Raw genomic sequence first — 22183 nt, forward strand, 5'->3', positions numbered from 1 at the left:
CACAATGTTCACCCCTATAAAGTATATTTAAAAGTAATCTTACATGTCCTACATAAATTTAAGCATACATCAAATTCATCACCTAAGAGATTGAATATCCTGAAATTCTCTAAAAGTCTATAGATTAAATGAAGTTCAAATATAAATATAGATTCAATTATTACAAGAGCCAAAATCTATTTTAATGAGAAAACTAATTTTAAATGTTTACAGCACTGCAAAAGCAAAGATCAAAGCAATTATAAATAATAAAACAGTATAAATCCATAGTAATTAAGACAATATGTTATTGATTTACTAAATAACGTTGTCTAAAAACGAAAAGTCTACAAACTTTCCCACAGATTTTCCAGGTGACCCAACACCCTACTATTAGTAATTTAACCAAAGGAAATGAAATCAGCATGAAAGAATGATCTTTACCCAATGATCTTTACTCAATTCACAACAGCTAAGATATAAAATCAGCATAGATATCCATCAACTGATGAGTAAATAAAGAAAATGTGGTTTATATTCATTATAGAATATTAGCTATGAAAAGAATGAAATCTTTTTGAAATCTTTAATGGATACAACTGGAAACTATCATGCTAGGTGAAGTACGCCAGCTCCCAAAAGACAAGTATCATATTTTCCTGATCTGTGATAACTAATACACACACAAAAAAAAATGTGTCACGAGCCAGAGTAATGTCCTGGAATTACTTAACTGTTTACATGACTCATCTATACTCCTGAGGAACAGCTTATTTTTGCTTTGTTTTGTTTCCATCTAAGGATTCCTATTTTTACCTACTGTAGTGTTTAGCATATGACTGAGAAGCAAAATGAAAATATGCCATTGTAAAATTAGGGGGAAAGATGAGGAAGGTAAGGGAGGAAGCCCAATGGGAAGTGTTGCTATGCTGCTAAACCTGTACCATGGAATATGTGAGATTTATTCCCCTTACATAATAAATAACATTAATTAGAAAAGAAAAAGAGATTATATCAGAGATGCCTCTTTTCAACAACTGATGTTACAAAAATTGATAATAAATGAATCGTAGAGTGAAAACTGTTCTCATGCACCTGGAGCACACACTGAATTGCTTCAACAGAGCACAAAGATCACTGAGCACGATGGACAAGAATGTATGAACTGAACTAATAAAATCAAAATTTTCCATTAGTGGTAACAAGAAACTAATAAAGTACTACCAAAAATAGAATAGAAAAAGCGAAAATATTTGTGGCAAGGGCCTGGATTCATAATAAAGAATCCCAAAAAAATAAAATAAAAAGTGCATGTCATAGGGAAAATGGTCAAGAAAGAGTAATTCACAAGATAATTAGGTGACCAATAATGCATAAAAAGTTTTGCAACTTTGTTATTCAAGAATTGCAAAGCAAAGCCTAAGTGTCACCTAAGCACCTATTGATCAGAATAACTAAGACAAAAATGAAAACAGCAAAAGTTGGTAAAGATATACTAGAACTCTTACATCACTACTAGGAGGATAAACCTGTAAAAGCACTTTGGAAAACTGAAAATAATGATTTACCTACTCAAGCTACAAACATACATGCCCCATGTGCCAGTAATTTCTGAGTTATGCACTGAACTGCATAGAAGCATTAAAATCATGCATGAGAATGTATCCAACAGCAATTGAAACAACCCAAATACCCCAACAGGAAAACAGAGATGGAGAGCACTTACTCACAGGACAGAACACCTCACAGCAAGAGAATGAACAATCTCCTGCTTTCCACAATGCAGAGAAAACTCACGCAAAAAGTGTGTTAGTATTTTTAAATGTGTTTATTTTAAGGCCAAAGATAACCAAAAATTGAACTGTGCTTAGGAATACAGTTCAGAAAATTTAAAAAAAAATGAAGAGCAGAGCAGATACAACTGTCACAGAAGTCACAATGGGGATTGTGAGGAGCATCATGTGAGGAGTCAGAGGAACTGTTCTGAGTCGCTGGTTGGCAATCCCAGGGTGTCCCCTCTGTGCTGCTACCTCATTACCTGCACTGCACAGGGTGTGACTGCAATTCTTAATACTTTCAATAATTAATTTCCAGATGAATTAAGACCAATGCAAAATGCAAATAGTGAAATTCTTCCAAAATGATGTTCCAGGAGGAGATGGGGAACCTAGAATACAACCAAGTTATGAGGCAGACTTTTGTAAATACTCCTGAAAACCCAAAGTCACCAAGACAACAGACAGAATTATTTACATAGAGAGGGGTAAAGCCACACCGGAAGCTTTTGCCACAAAAATAGTTACAAGCTGGATGAGAAACAAGGGGTTGGATCTCATCAGTTACAAAAATCTAAAGTTGCCCAAGGATGTGTATCTATGGATGGATACTGTGGCTACATTCAAAGCAGTGAAAAAAAAAAAAAGGAATGATCACCAATGAAGACATCACTGAGACAATGTAAAAACACTCACAGTTTTAAAGGGCAGGTATATATTTCAAGCAATAAATGTAGCTATATTATTTATGTTACATTTCCGTAAAATATGCTATAAAAGTAATTGTAGAAATCATATTTTATTTTATTTTCAAAAACATTTAATAAAAGTGTGTATCTTATGTTCATGCATATGGAGAACATTTAAGATATTAATATGAGTTTTCTCAGGGCAGTGATGGGGAAATTACAAGAGAAAAAGAGCAAAGAGAATCTAAGAAAAGAAAGAGTAGAAGATAAAGCCACGTTTTAAAATGCATGCATTATCAAATTCATTTTTTACATTAAATTACATAAAATGTGCATGTATACCATCAGGCACTTCAGGAATCTTTCCTTAGATTTCTGAAATTTATATTTAAAACACTTAAAAACATAAAAGTCTTGGAAAGACAAAATGAAACAAAATGGAAAGAAACTTTCACCGTATATGACTGAAAGCCACTAGATGTCAGTAAAACCTCCCCAAAATTTCAGCAACAGTTCTCTTAACTGTTGGGACATGTGTTCTCTCACCTGTAACATTTGCCTCCTGGTATACTGTAAGTCACGAGGAGAGGAATAATTCTTTAAAACACAGACTATGGTTTGAAGTACATATTCCCTGCTTACTAAGATTATAGCATTTTAACATTTCTTAAAGCTCATAAATATGTACTCTAAAACATGAAAAGTATATTAAGTTAACTGATATTTAATTTCTACGATGTATAAAATGCAGAGCAAATTACAAGAATCACCAGGTATACTGAATTTTTAATCAAATAAGAGAACAAATCTCAAATCAAATGAAATGCTACAAGCCAGTTCAAACATACATGTACTGGTACATTTAGAACTCAGACAAAGCCACCTTAGGTTTTCAGAAACAAATAAATAAGCAAGTCACCACACAGCTAAAATTAGCAGTACAACCTTTCTCACTGAAGCTTACTTTGCATTTTAACATACTGTCTTTTTTATTCTTACTTATCCAACATTTAACAAATCTTATTATAATTACTATAATATGGTTTCCTGTTACCCAGTTGTTCCAGTTAACTACTTCAAGGTTCAATACATACAAGATAACTATTTACTGAAGTTAACATACCCTGGAACTTGAGGATTTGGACAGCTCACCACAACCGTGGCTTGTCTCTACATGCTACGCATGCATAGCCCGAAAGGATGACTCAGCTAAAACAAGACTTTATAGCTAAGCATCAAACTTGGCTTTTATATAGCCTGCATTAGAATTCTATATTTCTCAAGCAACAGAACAGAGTTCCAGAAGCAAGTGCACCTTTTTGCAGCCCACCTTGTAATGTTACATGCCATCACTTCCACCAGACACCACAGCCACAAGTCCTTCTAGTTCCAAGAAAAGGATAATTACACTACACCATTTGATGGGGAGCGATCACATCACAGTGAATCAAAACATGTGGCATGGGAATAGCGTCAAGACAATCACTGGAAAACACAAGTTAACAGTCAGTCCTCTGGTCACAGCTCATATCATTCCAATATGCGGAATATACTAAACGCTTCCTTAAGATGTCCAAAGTGTCACTGTGTCATGACATCAGCTCAAAGTCTTGGATCCAATCATCTAAATAAGGCCCAGGTACAGATCAGAGTCCCCAGAAGTGGTTCCTCAAGTGTAACTACTCTTGATCTGAAGACCTATGAAAGAAAGTGCAAGTTAGCCCACATACAACCAACATGTAATTCGGGGACACAGAATAAAATCCATAGACAGTCTCATTTCAAAAAGGAGCATGCATGGAAGGTACACAGAAGTCACTGGCCCAGAGCAACACACTGCCAGTTTTTAGTCTTACTCTTTGGAAATTTTTCTCTTTGGCACTTGGTTCTGTTTCTCTAAGCTTTTGGTTTTGTTTTCCAAAATCAGCCTTCACTCACCCCATTTGCATATATATAATAATTTCAGCCTCTTTTATGGCATTATAACTCTGGGGACTTAATGATCTTCTGTTACCACTTATGTCAGGAAAGTAAATAATTTCCTGAGAAAGTTTGGAAGGCTTCCCATAAACTAATTTAGAGTCTACACAATTAGGTAAAGCTCTCTTAGGGACAAGTTTCTTCGAAATAGTTATCACGATAACCTCACCCTTGCCAGCTGCAAGCCTGGTCAAAGCATATTACAAACCTTTCCATTTTTTTTCAGAGTCACACAGAGATTTACCATCACTTCTCAAAATTCCTGCAATAGCTGGAGCTGGGCCGGGCAAAACACAGGCATTAGGTACCCACCCCTGTGGAGCCATCATCTTTGTTATGTAATTATTTTTTTAAAAAGATACATTCATGTTTACTGGGAAGTCAGATTTACAGAGAGAAGGAGAGTCAAAGATCTTCCATCCACTGGCTCACTTCCCAAGTGTCCTCAACAGCCAGAGCTGAGCTGATCCGAAGCAAGGAACCAGCAACCTCCTTAGGGTCTCCCACACAGGTGCAGGGTCCCAAGGCTTTGAGCTGTCCTCTACCACTTATCCAGGCCACAAGCAGGGAGCTGGATGGAAATGGAGCAGCTGGAACACAAACTGGTACCCACATGGGACCCCAGCGCAGGCAAAGTGAGGATATTAGCCACTAGGCTACTGTGCCAGGCCCATAATTACTTTCTGTTTGAAGCATGTGATAATTTAGCCAGATTATTGTTATTTTACAATAAATAAGAATTTTAAGTACTTGATTTAATTTTGTAACACAGTATCTTCTGTTAGATTAACACACATAAATAAAAGCTCTGGGGAGTCCCCACTGTGACCAAGAGTTTGAGATCTAACTTCCTAGATAAACTACCCAAAGAACATGGAAGGCTTCTAATTCAGTGATGACAAGCACAGCTGAGAGTAAGACCATCCATGGCACTGAGTAGTGGGGAGTGACTTTACATACACTGAACCACGAATTTCAGCACATTTCCTGATTGAGCGCAATTTTTACCCAGCAAGCAGTAAACGAAAGGGTTATTAGCATGAGAAGCCAAGTAGGCAGAGAGAAGCTCAACCTCATGAATGCTCTGTCCCTGACAAATCATCCTTCAACGTAGAAATGGACAAGTTCCAATCATCTTTATAATCACTTCAAATATCAATATGAAAGACTAAAAGGCCTCTGCAGGAAAGTTTCTAACACCAAAGAGAAGAAAATCAAAAGTACAGAGAGAAAAACAAAACTTAAGGGGAAAATATGCTTGTACAATTTAAATAAGACACAAAAGTGTGAAAAGCAACCATCAGGATATAAAAAGACCCTTCCTCAAATCAGAATGTGGCATTTCTTGAGTTGAAGGGATCAATTTCACTTGTATTTTTATGGCTCACAATCTAAACTATGTCCCAGCTCAGTGAGAGAAAAGTCTCTCCATTCTATGCTTACCTGCACCTTCTTTATCAGGCTACTTTATATATCCTTTATTCTTTTTAAAGGAAAGGCATAAGAGGGGAATCGGGTTGATCCTGACAGCCTCTTAACAGGAGGTCGTGTGCATGGAGCAGGGGTGTACTCCAGAGCGGAACAGGGGGACAGGAGAAGGCTCGTATCCCAACCCTGAAGACTCCCAGATCCTCTCCACGGACTATCAGTATGGGCACCGAGGACTACATCCCAACTGCCAAGGAGACCACGGGGAAATGGAGTGCCTTTGGAGACCAAGAACTCTGAGGTCACCCACCCCCATCTGGAGCTTCCACAGGGGACAGAAGAAGTCCAAACTCTGCCCTGCAGGAACCAGCATCATTGGAACGACAACCAGGAGCATTGAGCGGTCCGCAGAAACAGAATAATAAAACTCCTTCGGGACCAGGGAGGGGAGCTTTCTCTGGTCCTTGCCTAGTTCCAGCTCTGGATCCCCACCCTCTCTGGCAATGACCATCAGATCGCTCCAGAAACCCCTCAAAACAAACAAACAAACAAACATACATACAAACAAAAAAAACCTAGAATAGATAGATAACAAGGAAATCTTAGAATCAGACAGGAAATGGCCAGCATGGATTTACTCATACCTCACTAGGTGGGACACAAAGATTAGTTACTCCTCATTGGGGTATTGGGGATTTCTCGGCACACCCCTCCTAAAACTGTTCTGCACCTAAACTGTTGACACGTCTTGTCCGAGCTATAAGCCAGTTCAGACCACCCAAAAAAACAACTAAGTTCAGCAAAATCATGCTTCAACACTATAAACAGCTAAATACTAAAATGAAAATAGACACGAGACAGCTGAATTGTAATCTATGGCCATTTTAAGGTATACAGAACCCAGTTGAATATAAACCAAATTGAAATGTCTATGAAGAAGTTACAGGATGTGGTTGAGAACCTGCATTTTCCTATTAACATATTAGTTAATCAATACCATGTCAATACCATAATGCTGTAAATTGTTGTAAATATTATCTTGGGGCTTTTAATTGATTGGGATGATACTCTGCCGGCTCTACCTTCAGACCAGAGATGGTCTCACCAAGAAACCATTGAACTTACCAGGACAATAAGATGCTGGACTTTATGCTTGGTATATGCTTGCAATGAAAGAATCTCAACTGAACTTGAACTGTGGTAATGCAACAAAGTGGAGGAATCCACTGTGGGGGGAGGGTTTGGGGAGGGAAGGGTGGGGGGAATCCCAGTGCCTATAAAAATGTGTCACATGATGCAATGCAATTAATAAAAAAGGTAGATTTCTTTTATTAAAAAAAAGGACTGCAAATATTTTGCTTGCATTTTCACTTATTCTGTATAATAGTTACAGAGTGTATCGAAAGAATGGTTCTAACAGCTTGCTCAAATGACTGAGTAAAATAGGTACATAATGACATACTACTGTGAAGCCAAGATGTCCACAATTTTCATGATATTATAAAGAATAATGAAATTCAGAGCTGGTTCTCAGACCAACACTATTGGCATTGTGCAGGGATTATTAAAAAGTGAAATTCTCAGACTTATTCAAGATGACTGAATCAGAATCCCTGGCAGCAGGCCCCAAGTTTGTTTTAACATCCTTTCACAGAATCTCCTTCAGAGAATCTGACACATGTCAAAGTTTGAAAACCTTTATATACAGGAGAAGCATTCAAAGCCCTGGAGAGATAGAACTTCAAGTGTATTTATTACACATGGCCTGCTCACCCAATTTTTATGTCCCCCAGGAGCACCCAGACAGCACTGCTTTCACCAGTGATTGGAGAAATATATCAGTAAAAGCTCCGCAGTCACTACTACCTGTGCGCCATCAGTGATAGTGAAAAACGGTGCCGCTGAAATGGGCTCATGATAGCCATTATAGATGATGGGATCCCAAAGTGGCAGAAGCCAGCAGACGGCATTTAACCACTCACGACTACTGGATATATGTGACCACTGTAACAGGAAGGAGAGAGCAACAATTAAAACGGCTTAACCCACACAAATCTGTAGCGGTGGCACATCACATCGCAATATACCTAAAACTGACAGATGGCAGTCCGTTCATATTTTATTTGATCTGCCTAAGACACAATCCTCCAACTTTAGTGCATGAAAATGTGACTTAGTCACAACAACAGTCACTGTCCTTCACCTACTCAAAAATTGAATGAGCTGACAAACCAAGAATACCCTAAATGGAAGTGACACTGGATCCATTTCAAAGGAGAGGCCTTCCTCAAAGAAGTTTAAAGACAAGTACTTATTTATCAAGAAGTTTGTGTACCGAAGAAGGAAAATGCCCAAACCATTTGACTGTGCACTAGGAAGTCACTGCACAACCTGAGCCACTCATTATAAAGTGACTGTGTGATTCATGAAGCCACAGTTGGGCAAGCACAGCAGCATTCCATCAAGGGAAACGCTGTCTACAGGGTCACTGTCGCACATACCCTGCAGGCTGCAGCTGCGTGTCTTCCCTCCCTCCTTGTATACTTGCTCTGATAGGATTCCAAAAATCTGTGATTGACGCACAAAAATCTCAAGTATGACTTAGAGACAGTTTAACAAGATACACTACATGGCTCAATGGATGGTTGTGGGACATATCTCAACTTTGGTAGATGCTGTTAGCAGTTAAGGAGAATTCTGTTTCTGGAAAAAAAAAAAAACAAGGCATGCTCTCAATTCTTACATTTCTGAGTTGTGTCGCTTTAACATTACTGATTCTCAAAGGAAGACCATTTTGACCACAGAACCCAAGAAAAACTATCAAACTGAAAGTTGGAACTGTCACACTGTCATTTGAAGCTCTACTTGCAACCAAAACTAACAGGCAAACAGGTGTTATACAGTCCGGTACACTTGATTCAGCTAGTGCTAGAGAGACAGACCTCAGACAAGACTCATACAAGAATACGCTCAGAATCAAACTAATTGCCCGTATTATCACCATGAATTTCCTTGCACAGTGAAACAACTTCCGAGATCAGATGAGATCGGACGCGTTCAGGGTGGTATGGCCGTAGACAGTGAAAGAACTTAATACAAAGCTAACTATGACAACAGCTAGTATTAGACAAAGCCATCTTTCAAACAACTGGATAAAAGCCTAATAAATAAACTATATGTAAGAAGTGGGAAGCATCCTGTAACAGTTATAATCCCTGACGAATAGAGAACATGAGAGGATAGCTACATTCATGCCCTCTCTCTAGAAACATCAGATCACAAAGCAGGAAGTGTAGAGATGAGAGTTCATGGCTGTTATGGAAGCTGGGATGTGGATGTCACAGTAAGAACAGCCACAGACAGTGAAAGCCAAAGACATGCAAGGGAACTGAGCTGCATCACATCCATGCCTGAGACGTGAGTAGACAGGGAAAGATTCTGGTTAGGTGGCAATTTTAAGAGGCTAATAAATGGGAAAAATTCTAGAAGCAACTGAGTACCTGCAAGATTTTGTCATTTAGATCCAGCAGAAATATCCTGGAAAGCCACCTGAGTATTCCACTGGAAACCCAAAAAAGGTTAAACCATAAAATTGAGAACTACAGTTAAAGTATTTCAAAAGTAAAAAGCTCAGCTAGGCGCCAGTGCTTTGGCACAGGCTAAGGCTTCACTTGTGCTACCAGCTATCCCACATGGGCACTGGCTTGAGTACCAACTGCTCCACTTCTAATTCAGCTCCCTGATAATGTCCTTTGGAAAACAGCAACAGATGGTCCAAGTCCTTGGGCCTCTGCACCCACATGGAAAACCTGGTAGAAACTCCAGGCTGCTGGCTCGGACTGGCCCAGTTTCAGCTTACGGGGCCATTTGGGGAGTGAACCAGCAGATGGATTATCTATTGTTCCTTCTCTCTCCATAACTCTGCTTTTCAAATAAAAAGTTTAAGAAACTGAGATACATCTGTTTTTAAAGATGTTTTTATTGGAAATACAGGTATACAAAGAGCAGAGAGAAAGATGTTTTATCTGCTGGTTCACTCCCTAAATGGCCACAATAGCTTGAACTGAAATGATTTGAAGCAGGAGCCCCTTCTGCATTTCTCACGTGGGTATAGCATTCCAAGAACTTGGGCCATCCTCTACTGCCTTCCCAGGACATAAGCATGGAGCTGGATGGGAAGTAGAGCAGCAGGAACATGGGGTGGAACATGCTTGCAGGTGGAAGATTAGTCTGTAGAACTATGGTGCTGTTCTCAATGTATCTGCTCTTAAACTAGACCTTCTTAAGAGTTAAATTATTTACTAGCAATTTTTATTTACAACCACACAAAAATTTAAAACTTGAAAAGATAGCCAGGGCTATTACGATATGTACCCATGTTTACTTAAGTATCAAAGATGTGTGCTTGGATGACTGCTGCTTCCGATGACAGTGCAGACACAGGGGCAAGCACCTGAACCACCATTACTGCGGTCCCTGCACAAGTTTGATCCCTGTGATTTCTACAATGTTTTAAGAGCTAGAGACTCCCTTTGCCCCAAATTATCTCATTTTTCTTCTTTATTTGGAAAGCAAAAAATTGAAGGACAAGGACATTTTAGATCAATTTTAAATATAGGAGATTGAAAGACCACAATACATACCCAGGAAAGGTGCAGGCTTAGAATAATTACTAAGATCTTAACGGTATTTACCAGGCTAAGGGATGAACCTGTATGTAGGCAGCCCACAACAGCAACAACAGCAATAAAAGTAAAAGAAGGAATGCAGACGGCAAGTAAACACATGAAAACATGCTCAGTTTACAAACTACAATGAAGTACAATCTCATTCCAGTTAGAATAACTACTGCCAAAAAAGAGTATTAAATGTTGGAAAGCTAATAGACAAAAGGAGAATTCTAATGGATTTTGATGGGAATGCAAAAAAATACAGTTACTATGGAAAATATTATGAAGACCTCTCAAAAAATTTAAATATCCCAATTCTGGGAATATAGCCAAAGGGAAAGAAGTCAAAATATGAAAGAGCTATCACCACTCCTATATTTATTGCAGCCCAATTCACAAGGTAGCAAAGCTATCAACTTCTCACACATACACAAAGAAAGAAATTCTGAACTTTGTAACAAAATATATGGATTTGGGGATGATTATATTAAGTAAAATAGTGTAGACACAGAAAGATAAATACAATGGTTTCTCTGATGTGTGAAATATTTTACATATATAAATAAATGTATCTACATATACACATACATAGGTACAAAAACAGAGATGATTATAGCAAAAATGTGGATGACAGTTTGTCATAAGTGATACGCTGCTATTTGTAGGTGTTGTCTTCACAGAATTATATGCCTTATGTAACAGAGTTCTGTGCTCATTTTATGATACTGTTCTTCATTTCCATGCTATACACTCTTAATACAGCCACGCTGTTTTTTTCTGTGATTCTATTTCCCTAGTGAATATTTAGCTCTCAAACCTTAGAACAGATATACTTCCTATATTGCGCATACACTTGGGCTTGCTGTGTGATTCATTTTGAAAATAATTTTATCTTAATAAAAATGTTCTTACTTAAAAAAGTAAAATGTAAATAAATCCTAGTCAAGGGAGACAATTCAATTCCCAAGTCAGCAAATGTAAAACATACAATTCCAGTTCCATTTAAAAAGATCACAAAAGACTAAAGCCAAGAAAAGCATAATCTATGTGAGACATAAATAAAAGCAACAGAAATCACCCTGAGAATGACAAGATTGTGGAAAAGACTTTAAAACAACTCTTGTAAAGATGCTTAAAAATCAAAATAAGATGTACAGGCTTTCAGAAAATCATGTATTAACAAAAGGAAAATAATAACAAAAAAGCAGAAGACACCCAAACAATCTGAAACTTCAAAGTGCAATCAATGACATGAAAAATTGCCTGAGGAAATTTGAAAACACTTTTGAGGTAACAGAATGAACAAATGAACATAAAGGTGATTTCACAAATAAAATTATCAAGTCTGAGAAACAGAAAACAACACTGAAGCTAACATTCTAAGGGATCAACACACACACACACACACACACACACACACTTTCTGGAAATCCCAGAGAAGACTGAGATAAAGGGTCAGAGAGATCATTGGAAGGAATAATGATTAAAACTTTCCAAATCTGAGGAAAGACATGAGCAAATTCCTACCAAATAAACTCACACTGGGACACCTTACAATCAAAGCAGAAAGACAATGACTGTGTTGTAGAGCAACAGGCCAAGCCACTATATAATCAGCAGTTTGAGTCATGCTGCTCCACTTCTGATCCTGCCACAATTTTTAGAAGTTGAAAAATGAGAAAGTTTGATAAACAAGGAAATTCATCAAAATAATGACAAGGAAGCATCACTTATCTATACTACAGAAATCAGAGACTGTTATGAAACTGATAATGTTATGGAAAATTTTTGCCAAGAAATTAAGTAATTTGGATGAAATGTATGAAATTATGGAATTATGCAAATAAACTGCCTTTTTAAAAAGCAAAACTAATGATATAACTGAAACAAAAAATGAATTTGTAGTTAACAATCATCTCACAAGAAAACATCCATGTTTTACTTCTGAGTTCTACTAAATTTTCAAGGAACAAATAATACAGATCTGTTTCCCTAAACCCAATCAAGACAAAGACATCACAAAAGAAGAAATACACAAATCCCTACTCTCTATAAATGTAGATAGAAAATTCCTTAACAAAATATTGGTACAAAATCCAGCAAACATATGAAATACCTAAGTGGAATTTATCTCAAGGATCCAAGGTTTAGTTGACTGACATTCAAAAGTCACATTATCTGTCTATATTGGAGAATTTTCTAGAAATAACTAACAGAGGGATAAAGAAATTCAATCCCAGCCCATAAATTGGTCAATTTAACACATCATTGTAAACCAGCACAAATACAGCCACACAACAGCTTTATTCATGGGCATCCCTGAATAACCTTACTGAGAACTTTCCCTGTGCACAGAGCTCACAGCATTTTTAAATGAAAGTGGAAGAAACCTCATATAGATAACATAGATGTCCATACAGGAGTAACTGCCTAGGCTGCTTAATCAGGGCTTAGAATAAGAAGCCTGGAAAACTGGAGATAAAAATTCTGGAGAAGCCTTTGGTTGGACCAATCATAATGGCTAGTTTGTGCATCTTCGTGCTAATACTCATCCTAAGAATCCACCTCCGAAGAACAATGAGTGATTAGGAACAGAGAATTCTCACCAAGGGTCTCCCCACAGCTCCTCAGTCTCACCAGGCCCGTGAATGGCTTTAACAACAGCAGGGATAGCTATTATTCTTGTGGGCTGTAGGTTAGTTATTTCTCTTTAAATCATGCGCAGATAACTCGTCAGCAGAAGAGCTCAATTATGAAAGAGATAAGCAGACATTCACTGCCTGTTGCAAAGAACAATAACTAACAAACTCATACCTACTTGGGATGTGAGTTAACTTGTTTTTCCACATCTTTCACTCCCTCTACTATACAGAACTCACAACTGTCTTGATGAGGTATCATATAGATCAACTCAGATCACCGCAATACTAATTCTTGTGATCTGAGTTGTTGCTCTATGAATAGTATTACACTAAAGGAAGGACAGTAAGTACATAATCATGGGATCTATTGATCATAATATACATATTTTTTTTAAAGATTTACTCTTTTTGGCCTGGAGTGATAGCCTGGTGGCTACAGTCCTCACCTTGCATGCACTGGAATCCCATATGGAAGCCTGTTCATATCCTGGCTGCTCCACTGCCCCTCAACCCCCAGTTCCCTGCTTATGACCTGGGAAAGCAGTAGGAAATGGAACAAAGCCTTGGGACCCTGCACCCACACAGGAGACCCAGAGGAAGCTCCCGGCTTCTGGCTTTGGATTGACTCAGCTCTGGCTGTTGTGGACACTTGGACCAGAGGAAGGAAGATTTTTCTGTCTTTCCTTCTCTCTGTAAATATGCCTTTCCAATAAAAAAAGATTTTATTTATTTTTATTGGAATGTCAGATTCACAGAGAGAAAGAGAAACAGAAACAAATTCTTCCATCTGCTTGTTCACTCTCCAACTGACCATGGGCCAGAGATGCCCCCATCTAAAGCCAGAAGCCAGGAGCTTCTTACAGGTCTCCCATGTGAGTGCAGGATGCCAAAGCTTTGGGTCATCCTCTGCTGCTTTCTCAGGCCATAAGCAGGGAGCTGGATGGCAAGTGCAGCAGCCAGGACACAAACTGGTGCCCATATGGGATACTGGTGTTTGCAGGCAGAGGGTTAGTCAATTGAGCCATAGGGCCGGCCCATGTATATAACACGAATTACCCATTTAACACAAAAGCAGAATGACCAATTACAGATTCAACACAACCTCCAATAAAACAATAGCACTCTATTCATCATGTATTTAAAATCCTCTGCCAAACTCAACTGCTACAGTGCACAAGGCCTAAACCAAACAATAGTAAGTGGGACTGACTTTTCCCACCATTTCGCCAGAGACCCACTATCACAATTTCCTTTCCACCCCTGCAACCGTGAGTCTACAAGAGCAAACAAAGTGTTTCTTGGCTGTCAAGGATATGAGGTTTTCACAAATGATGTAAGATTTCCCTCAACCCTGAAGCTATGACTGGTACTTACATTTTTGTCTAAACAGCAAACAACTAGTTACAATGTTGGCAGAGGGTATCCATCCAAGAAAAACTGGTAATATGGCTGCTACTATAAATGATGAGGACAGGGAGGACTATGCCAGAATTCATGGCATTCACTAACAGTCCTTTGATTCTCCTAACTTGACAGAAAATAGTAAACAGGCAGAAACATAAGGGATTGATTGTTCAGAAAGAATGGTTTCAACACACTAGCCGCAAGCAACTAAGACCAGAAAATCAAGCTGAGTGCAAAAGATAAGAGGTAAGAAATATAAAGGATCGCACTGGAACAGAACAATGGAGAGGTTTACCAATCCTTCTATATCTTTCCATGGGAATTGCAATCACTAATCCACTTTAAAACTCCAAGACAGAACACTTTTACTAGGTGGCATGGCAGAGGTGAGTACATGAATGAGTAGTTGAAGTCATTTGCACCAGTATGCTGCCAAATATCCTCAGCCTAACTCCAATTTCACCTAAGCCACAGTATCCTAAAACCCCAGCTCCCTATTGTTTAATGGAATTGCACCTCAAGCATGAAAGAGTGTGTCTGTCTACCTTCCATCTGGGACTTTCTCTAGTAACCACAGAAACCGCTGACTCATTTACATTTACACTGGCAATTCTGCCATTCTATCAGCTTCTAAGAAACTGAGCTCCTACTGCATGCTCAAGTGACCTCAATAGTATGTATATAATACATATGCACATATATGTATATAGTATGTATATATAGTATACATACATATAGTGTGAGTTTGTGTGTGTGTATGTGTATAGTATGTGTTGGTTTAGTTCTCCATACTCATCTTTCCAACTCCCCTTTCACTGGTCTCTAATGAATTTAGTTGGATGAAAGATCTCAGCCAAAACAATATATTCTGAGAAACACAATCTGAGAGAACAGCACAAGATTTGTGTCCTGAATTATTAAGCAACTCCAAAAAGAGTACACAGCCCACATCAGAATTACATGAAAGTTGTCTCTGGGTATGGTTCCAGGACTCTCTGGCTACCAAAATCCAAGGATGTTAAAGTAATCCATGTAAAATGTACACTACTTGCATAAAAACTACTTACATTCTCCCATACACCCCCAAAGAACCTCTAAACTACTTATAAATACCTAATAGAATGTAAATGCTACAGTCATTTACACTGCATTGTTTAGAAAACAACATAAACATGTGGTACAGAAGCAATCATCCTGAGACTTTCTGATCCACAGTTTCTTGAATCCATTGACATAAAATCTCAGAATATAGGACAAAGTGCACACAGAAGATGTGTATAGGTTACATGCAAGTACTACACCAGCATTTAAGAGTTTCAAGAATCCAGATTTTTATATCCACCTAAGGTGTAAAACTAATTTTCCACAGAAACTAATGCAAAAAATGGATGCATATTTTTAAATGTGCAAAATTGAGCCAAATATAAAAGCATGCTCTAATCCTGTAATTGGCATTACAAAGAAAAACCATTTTTCTTCATAATTAAATTAAGTGGGAACTTGTTTTTTAAAAAGAAACTGCTAACAGTCAATACAGCATTCCCTTTGAAATAAATGGTGCTAAATCTCTGAGGTGACAGCAAAAGGTTTCTAAAAAAAATGGACAAGGCTCCACTGCTGACCCTTGTAGTGGTCCATGGCTGTGCAAGCTGAAAAAGGCTGCCAATTTATGTGACTCTTATGCTTTACACTTTTAAATAGTATTTTTAAAGTGTGTTGACATTATTATGCATGCAATGTTCTGTTAAGGATACTGACAAAGTAAGCTACATTCCCTTTCCCAGACTGCATTAAAAAAAAAAAAAACTTTCAGATTTCAGACTTTTTTACCTTTAATTTTTAAATCCCAGCACTTTATATATTACATTCCTCCTTTCTTCTTTTAAATGTCTAAAGTGTAATCTTATTAAAAGTTGTATTATATATTTTAATAGGTTGTTTATATCATTTACCTGTCATAAAATTCAACTTTTAAAAGTGTATAAATCAATTGCTTTTAAAATTTGCACAAAGATGAAAAATAAGCACAACCCTCCGATCTGAGAACACTTATACTGTTGCAAAGAGGAAGCTCGTAACCTAGTTGTCACTAGTTGTTGCACTAGTTGTCACTAGCTGTGCTAGTTGTCACTTTTCCTTTCCACTTCCTTCCACACTTCGGCAACCACATACCTAATTTTTCTGTCTCTGTGGATTTGGCTGATCTGCACATCTCAAACAAATGAAATCAAACAAAAGGTGACTTTTGTGAATAATTCCTAGCATCTTTCAGAAATGTATGCATTGTTACACAAACTTTATCAATATTTTATTCCATTCTATTATTCAACAACTCGCTGCATGAATACTCTGATTTTGTTATCGAGTTTTCAGTTAGTTGACATTTGTGTTGATTCTGTTTGTGTGTTATTATGAAAAATGTTACCATAAAATTATGTGCACAGGGCTCGGCAGCGTGGCCTAGTGGCTAAAGTCCTAGCCTTGAAAGCCCTGGGATCCCATTGGGCGCCGGTTCTAATCCCGCCAGCTCCACTTCCCATCCAGCTCCCTGCTTGTGGCCTGGGAAAGCAGTTGAGGACGGCCCAATGCATTGGAATCCTGCACCTGCGTGGGAGACCTGGAAGAGGTTCCAGGTTCCCGGCTTCGGATCGGCACACATCGGCCCGTTGCGGCTCACTTGGGGAGTGAATCATTGGACGGAAGATCTTCCTCTCTGTCTCTCCTCCTCTCTGTATATCTGGCTGTAATAAAATCAATAAATCTTTAAAAAAATATTATGTGCACTTTTTGAAAAATTATATAACTTGCAACTGCTCTAGAGTATACCCAAGAATATAATCATTGGTTCATATCACAAATTTACCTTAAGATTTTGTGAAACTGCCAAACTATATTCCAAAGTTACTTCATAATTTTGCAATACCATGGGTTCCTAATTACAGTCGTCATTTCGTTGAAAAAGAGTGGTGTTTCACTCTAGTTGTGATTTGCATTTCAGCAGTTCCTAACGATGGCAGATATTTTGTCACAAGTTTAATGTGCATATTTTATAGAAATGTCTACTCAAAATCTGTGATCTAAGAATTATTTCATGATGATACTCATTATAAATTGTAGAACAGTAAGCAATGATCATTTAGTTGTATATAATTTGCAAATATTTTGTCCCCTTTCATGGTCAATCTTTTCATTTTCATGATGGTTGTACTCTGAGATAAAAAAATTTTGAGCTTTCAAAACTCCAATTTGTAACTTGTGATTCTGGTCATGTTTAAAAGCATGCTGCATAATTCAACTTCACAAAGACCTAAACCAACATTATCTCTAACAGTTTTAGCACTTACATTCTGGTCTCTCACTAGTGTCAGATTCAGAATTCACTTGCATCATTTTATATATCCAATTTATCTCAGTAACATTTATTGTTATTTTGTTCCCCACTGAAATATCTGGGCACCACTGACCAAAAAAATTAATTAATCAGGAAGTGGCGTCAGTAACAAGGCATTCAGAAGGTGCAAGCAATATTTCCTGACAAAAACAATGTTTGAGCACCTGCCCCAAAACAAAGAGCACTAAAGAGAATACTGGCTAAGAGCTAAGAGTTTGCAATAACATCATTATCAGACCTAGAAGAAGTTATTTATCATACAAGACAAATAAAACATTAAGAGAGCCAGTAAAAGTTAAGTTCTAAAAGGACAATCCATATTGAAAGACACATTTTAAAAATTCTCATATTCTCACATACACAACTTAATTTCACAACTCAAAGAATTATAAAAGGAACAACTGTTTTGGGACAAACAAAAACACTGTAGCAGATGAAATAGTAAAGGTCAGAACAGAAATGAAACACAGACCAGTAAACAGAGATGAAGCAAAGTGTGTGCTTTTTGAAAAGATACACAAAATTAATTGTTTTTATCTAAAGAAAAAATAGTCAAAACTATTAAAAAGGAAACACAAATAAAGAAATGTTAAGAATCATAAGATATTAATACGAGAAAATACATGACCACAATGTAGGTAACCAAAGGGGAAAAAGGGGTAAATTCCTAGAACATATGACCTACCAAAGCAAACACAGAAGAAGCTAAAAACCTCAACAAATAATTAGAAGATTGAAAAAGTAACCAAAAACACAATAAAATAAGTACAGGAAAATATGTATTCTATAACACTAGTAAAAATATTAATCCTTCTCAAATGCCTTAAACTGGAGTTCAAATTGAACTCAATCTGAAGCCTCACTTAGCCTCACTGTAAAAACCAACGATACCATCAAAGTAAAGTGTTGCTCAATGTACCCAATGAATGCAGAAGCAAAAATCCTCAGTAAAAAAAAAATCTAAATTCAAAAACACATGAATAGGATCATCCACTATAATAAAGCAGCATTTACCCCAGGAGGCAAAGATGGTTCAACACACAGAGAGAAATCAATAAATACACTCAGAACATTAAAATACAAAAAAAAATCCACATAACCATCCATATAGATACCACAAAAGTATCTGACAAAGTTCATCATTCATTCAGAATTAAAACTCTCAACAAAATGGTTGTACAGTGAGATTAACCTGAATAAAATACAGACCACAGAGAAATATAATGGTGACAGAGTAGGGAGCCAAAAGTTCTCCCTCCAAGACCTGATATGAGATGGAAACTTGCATATATCTTCTCTAACATAGTGCAGGAATCCCTAGACAAAGAAAGACAAAAACAAAAAAAGATTGACAAAAAGAAAAAAAAACCTAAGTAGAGATAGAAAACTATATCTATTTGTAGATGACATGGTAACATATGTAGAAAACATTGAAAACTAAAAAAAAAAGGTATGAGAATGAATAAACAAATTCAGTAACATTTCAAGATACAAACTCAATACACACAAACAAGTTACATTTTTATCCATAAAGAACTTGCTACTCAAAAACATTAAAAATCATCAGGGTCAGGATTATGGTATAGCACGTAAAGCCAGCAGCAGCAGCTCCAGCATCCCATGTGGGCACCAGCTGGAATTGCCACTGCTTCGCTTCTGATCCAATGCCCTGTTAATGCACCTTAGAAAGTGGTGGAAGATGGCCAAGTCCTTGGGTTCCTACATTCACGTAAAAGACCCAGAAGAAGCTCCTGGCTCCTGGCTTCAGACCAGCCCAGCTCTAGTCATTGCAAGCATTTGGAGAAATGGTCAGCATACAGAAAATTCTAACTTTTCAAAATAAATAATCTTTTTTTTAAAAAAAGAAAATCGTATTTTCAAAAGGATCAGAAACTAAGTATCAAAGAAGCAAAAAAATCTATTTTGGGCAAAGATCAAAGATGGTTAATGAAAAGTATACAACTTATTAAGAAAAAATTTGATTCTGGCAAGAATATAGAGGAAAGAAATTCCTGTATACTGCCAGTAGTAATATAAATTGATGTTAGCACAAAGCAGTAAGTAGATTCAGAAAAAAAATAATTAGAAGCGATCTGTCATCTAGCAATCCTAACTTGGATATAAATCCTTAGGAAATTAAATCAGTAAATGAAGATCCAGCAATGAAGGCATTTGGCCTAAGGCTTGTTAAGATATCACTGAAAACAGGAGGCGGCTGGTAACCCAACCCTGGAGACTTCCGGATCCTCACCACGGACTATCAGTACGAGCACCAAGGACTATATCCCAACTGCCAAAGAGACCACGGGGAATGGGAGTGGCTTTGGAGGCCAAGAACTCTGAGGTCATCCATTCCCTACTGGATCTCCCACATGAAATGGAAGAAACCCAGATCCTTCCTCACAGGATCTAATGTCATCGGAACCACAACCAGGAGCCCTGAGCGGTCCTCAGAAACAGAACAGTAAACTTTCTTCGGGACTCGGGAGAGGAGCTTTTTCTGGTTCTTACTTAGTTCCATCTTCGGGTCCCCACCCTCTCTTGCAGTGACCATTAGGGTCGCTCCAGAGCCCCTCCCACCCCCCAAAAAACCAGATCAGATAGAGACCAATAAGGGAAGCTCAAAACAGGCAAGAAACAGTCAGCTTAGACACACACACCTTACCAGGCAGGACACAAAGCTTAGTTACCCCTCACTAAGGTATTGAAGATTTCTCTATACACCCCTCCTAAAACTGTTCTGTGCCTCAATTGTCAACATATGCCTTGTTAGTTATAAGCCTGTTTGGACTATCCTAAAATTTGCCAGTTCAGTAAAAATCATGCTTCAATACTATAAACTGCTAAATACAAAAATGAAAATAGACATGAGACAGCCGAAACATTACCCTATAACCATTTTAAGGTATATAACAGCTGGTTGTGTACATACCAAAATTGAAACGTCAATGAAGTAGTCACAGGCAGGTTTATTTGGAGTTCTCTAAGCACTCCCCATACTGATTCCATAGTGATTGTACTCCCACCAATAGTGAAGCAGGGTACCTTTCTCCCCACATCCACACCAGCAGGTGTTGTTAGTTGAGTTCTGAATGTAGGCCAGTCCCACTGGAGTTAGGTGGAACCTCAATGTAGTTTCCATTTGTATCTCCCTGATGGTTAGGGAGACTAAGTATCTTTTCATGTCTGCTAAGTTAGCCATTTGAATTCCTTCTCTCATGCCTTCACGGGATTGCTTGTTTTGCTGTCATTGAGTTTCTGAAGCTCTTTGTAAATCCTGGGTATCAGGCTCCTGTCAGTTGTGTATTGAGACAAGATTTTCTCCCAATCTGTTGGTTGCTTCTTCACTTTGTTGACTGTTTCCTTTGCTGTATAAAAACTTGTTAGTTTGATGCAGTCCCATGTGTTAATTTTGGCTTTGACAACCTGTGCCTTTGGTGTCTTTTTCAAGAAGTCTTCCCCAATTTTTATATTTTGAAAAGTGTTTACTATGTTTTCCTCTAATAGTTTGATGATATCTGGGTGCAGATATAGGTCCTTGATCCATTTAACTTTTGTATGAGGTGACAGGTGGGGGTCTTGTTTCCTCTGCAGGCTGTTATCCAATTGACCCAACAGTATTTTTTAAGAGACCAGGTGTTGTCTCTGGATTGTTTTCAGTTTTCTTGTCGAATTAGTTGGCTGTATGAGTGTGGGATTCGTTCTGGTGTTTCTGTTGTATTCCATTGATCAACTTCTCTGTTTCTGTACCAGTACCAGACTGTTTTGATGACCACTGCTCTGCAGTATGTCTTGAGGTCTGTAATTGTGATTTCCTCCAGCTTGATTTTTATTCTTCAGGATAGCTTTGGCTATTCATGGTCTCTTGTGTTTCCAAATGAACTTTTTCATCTTATATTTATGAGAAGAATGTTGTTGGGATTTTGATTAGGAACACATTTCATTTGCATAGTACTTTTGGTAATATGGACATTTTGATGCTGATCATGCCAAACCAGGAATAAGGTAATTTTCTCCATCTTTTAACGTCTTCTCCTATTTCTTTTTTAAAAAAATGTTTTATAGATTTCATCATAGAGGTTTTCCACATATTTGGGTACAGTAATTCCTAGGTATTTAAGATTCCTCTCCACTATTTCAAAAGGGACTGTACTTACAATATTTTTCTCAGCCATGAAATAATTTGTGTATACTAGCACCACTGATTTGTGTTCATTAACTCTGT

General features: G+C 37.7%; 1 protein-coding gene across 1 annotated transcript in view; it reads right to left on the reverse strand.

The window, feature by feature from the left end:
• Positions 1-3212: 3212 nt before the first annotated feature.
• TDRD15 (tudor domain containing 15) overlaps positions 3213-22183 on the reverse strand; it is a 35371-nt gene continuing 16400 nt past the window's right edge. The window contains exon 2 of the mRNA XM_012926243.3: positions 3213-4141. The gene's annotated coding sequence lies outside the window, so the exon portion shown is untranslated. The remainder of the gene's footprint in view (positions 4142-22183) is intronic.

This window comes from Ochotona princeps, chromosome 8 (assembly GCF_030435755.1).
Source record: "Ochotona princeps isolate mOchPri1 chromosome 8, mOchPri1.hap1, whole genome shotgun sequence".
Classification (NCBI taxonomy): domain Eukaryota; kingdom Metazoa; phylum Chordata; class Mammalia; order Lagomorpha; family Ochotonidae; genus Ochotona; species Ochotona princeps.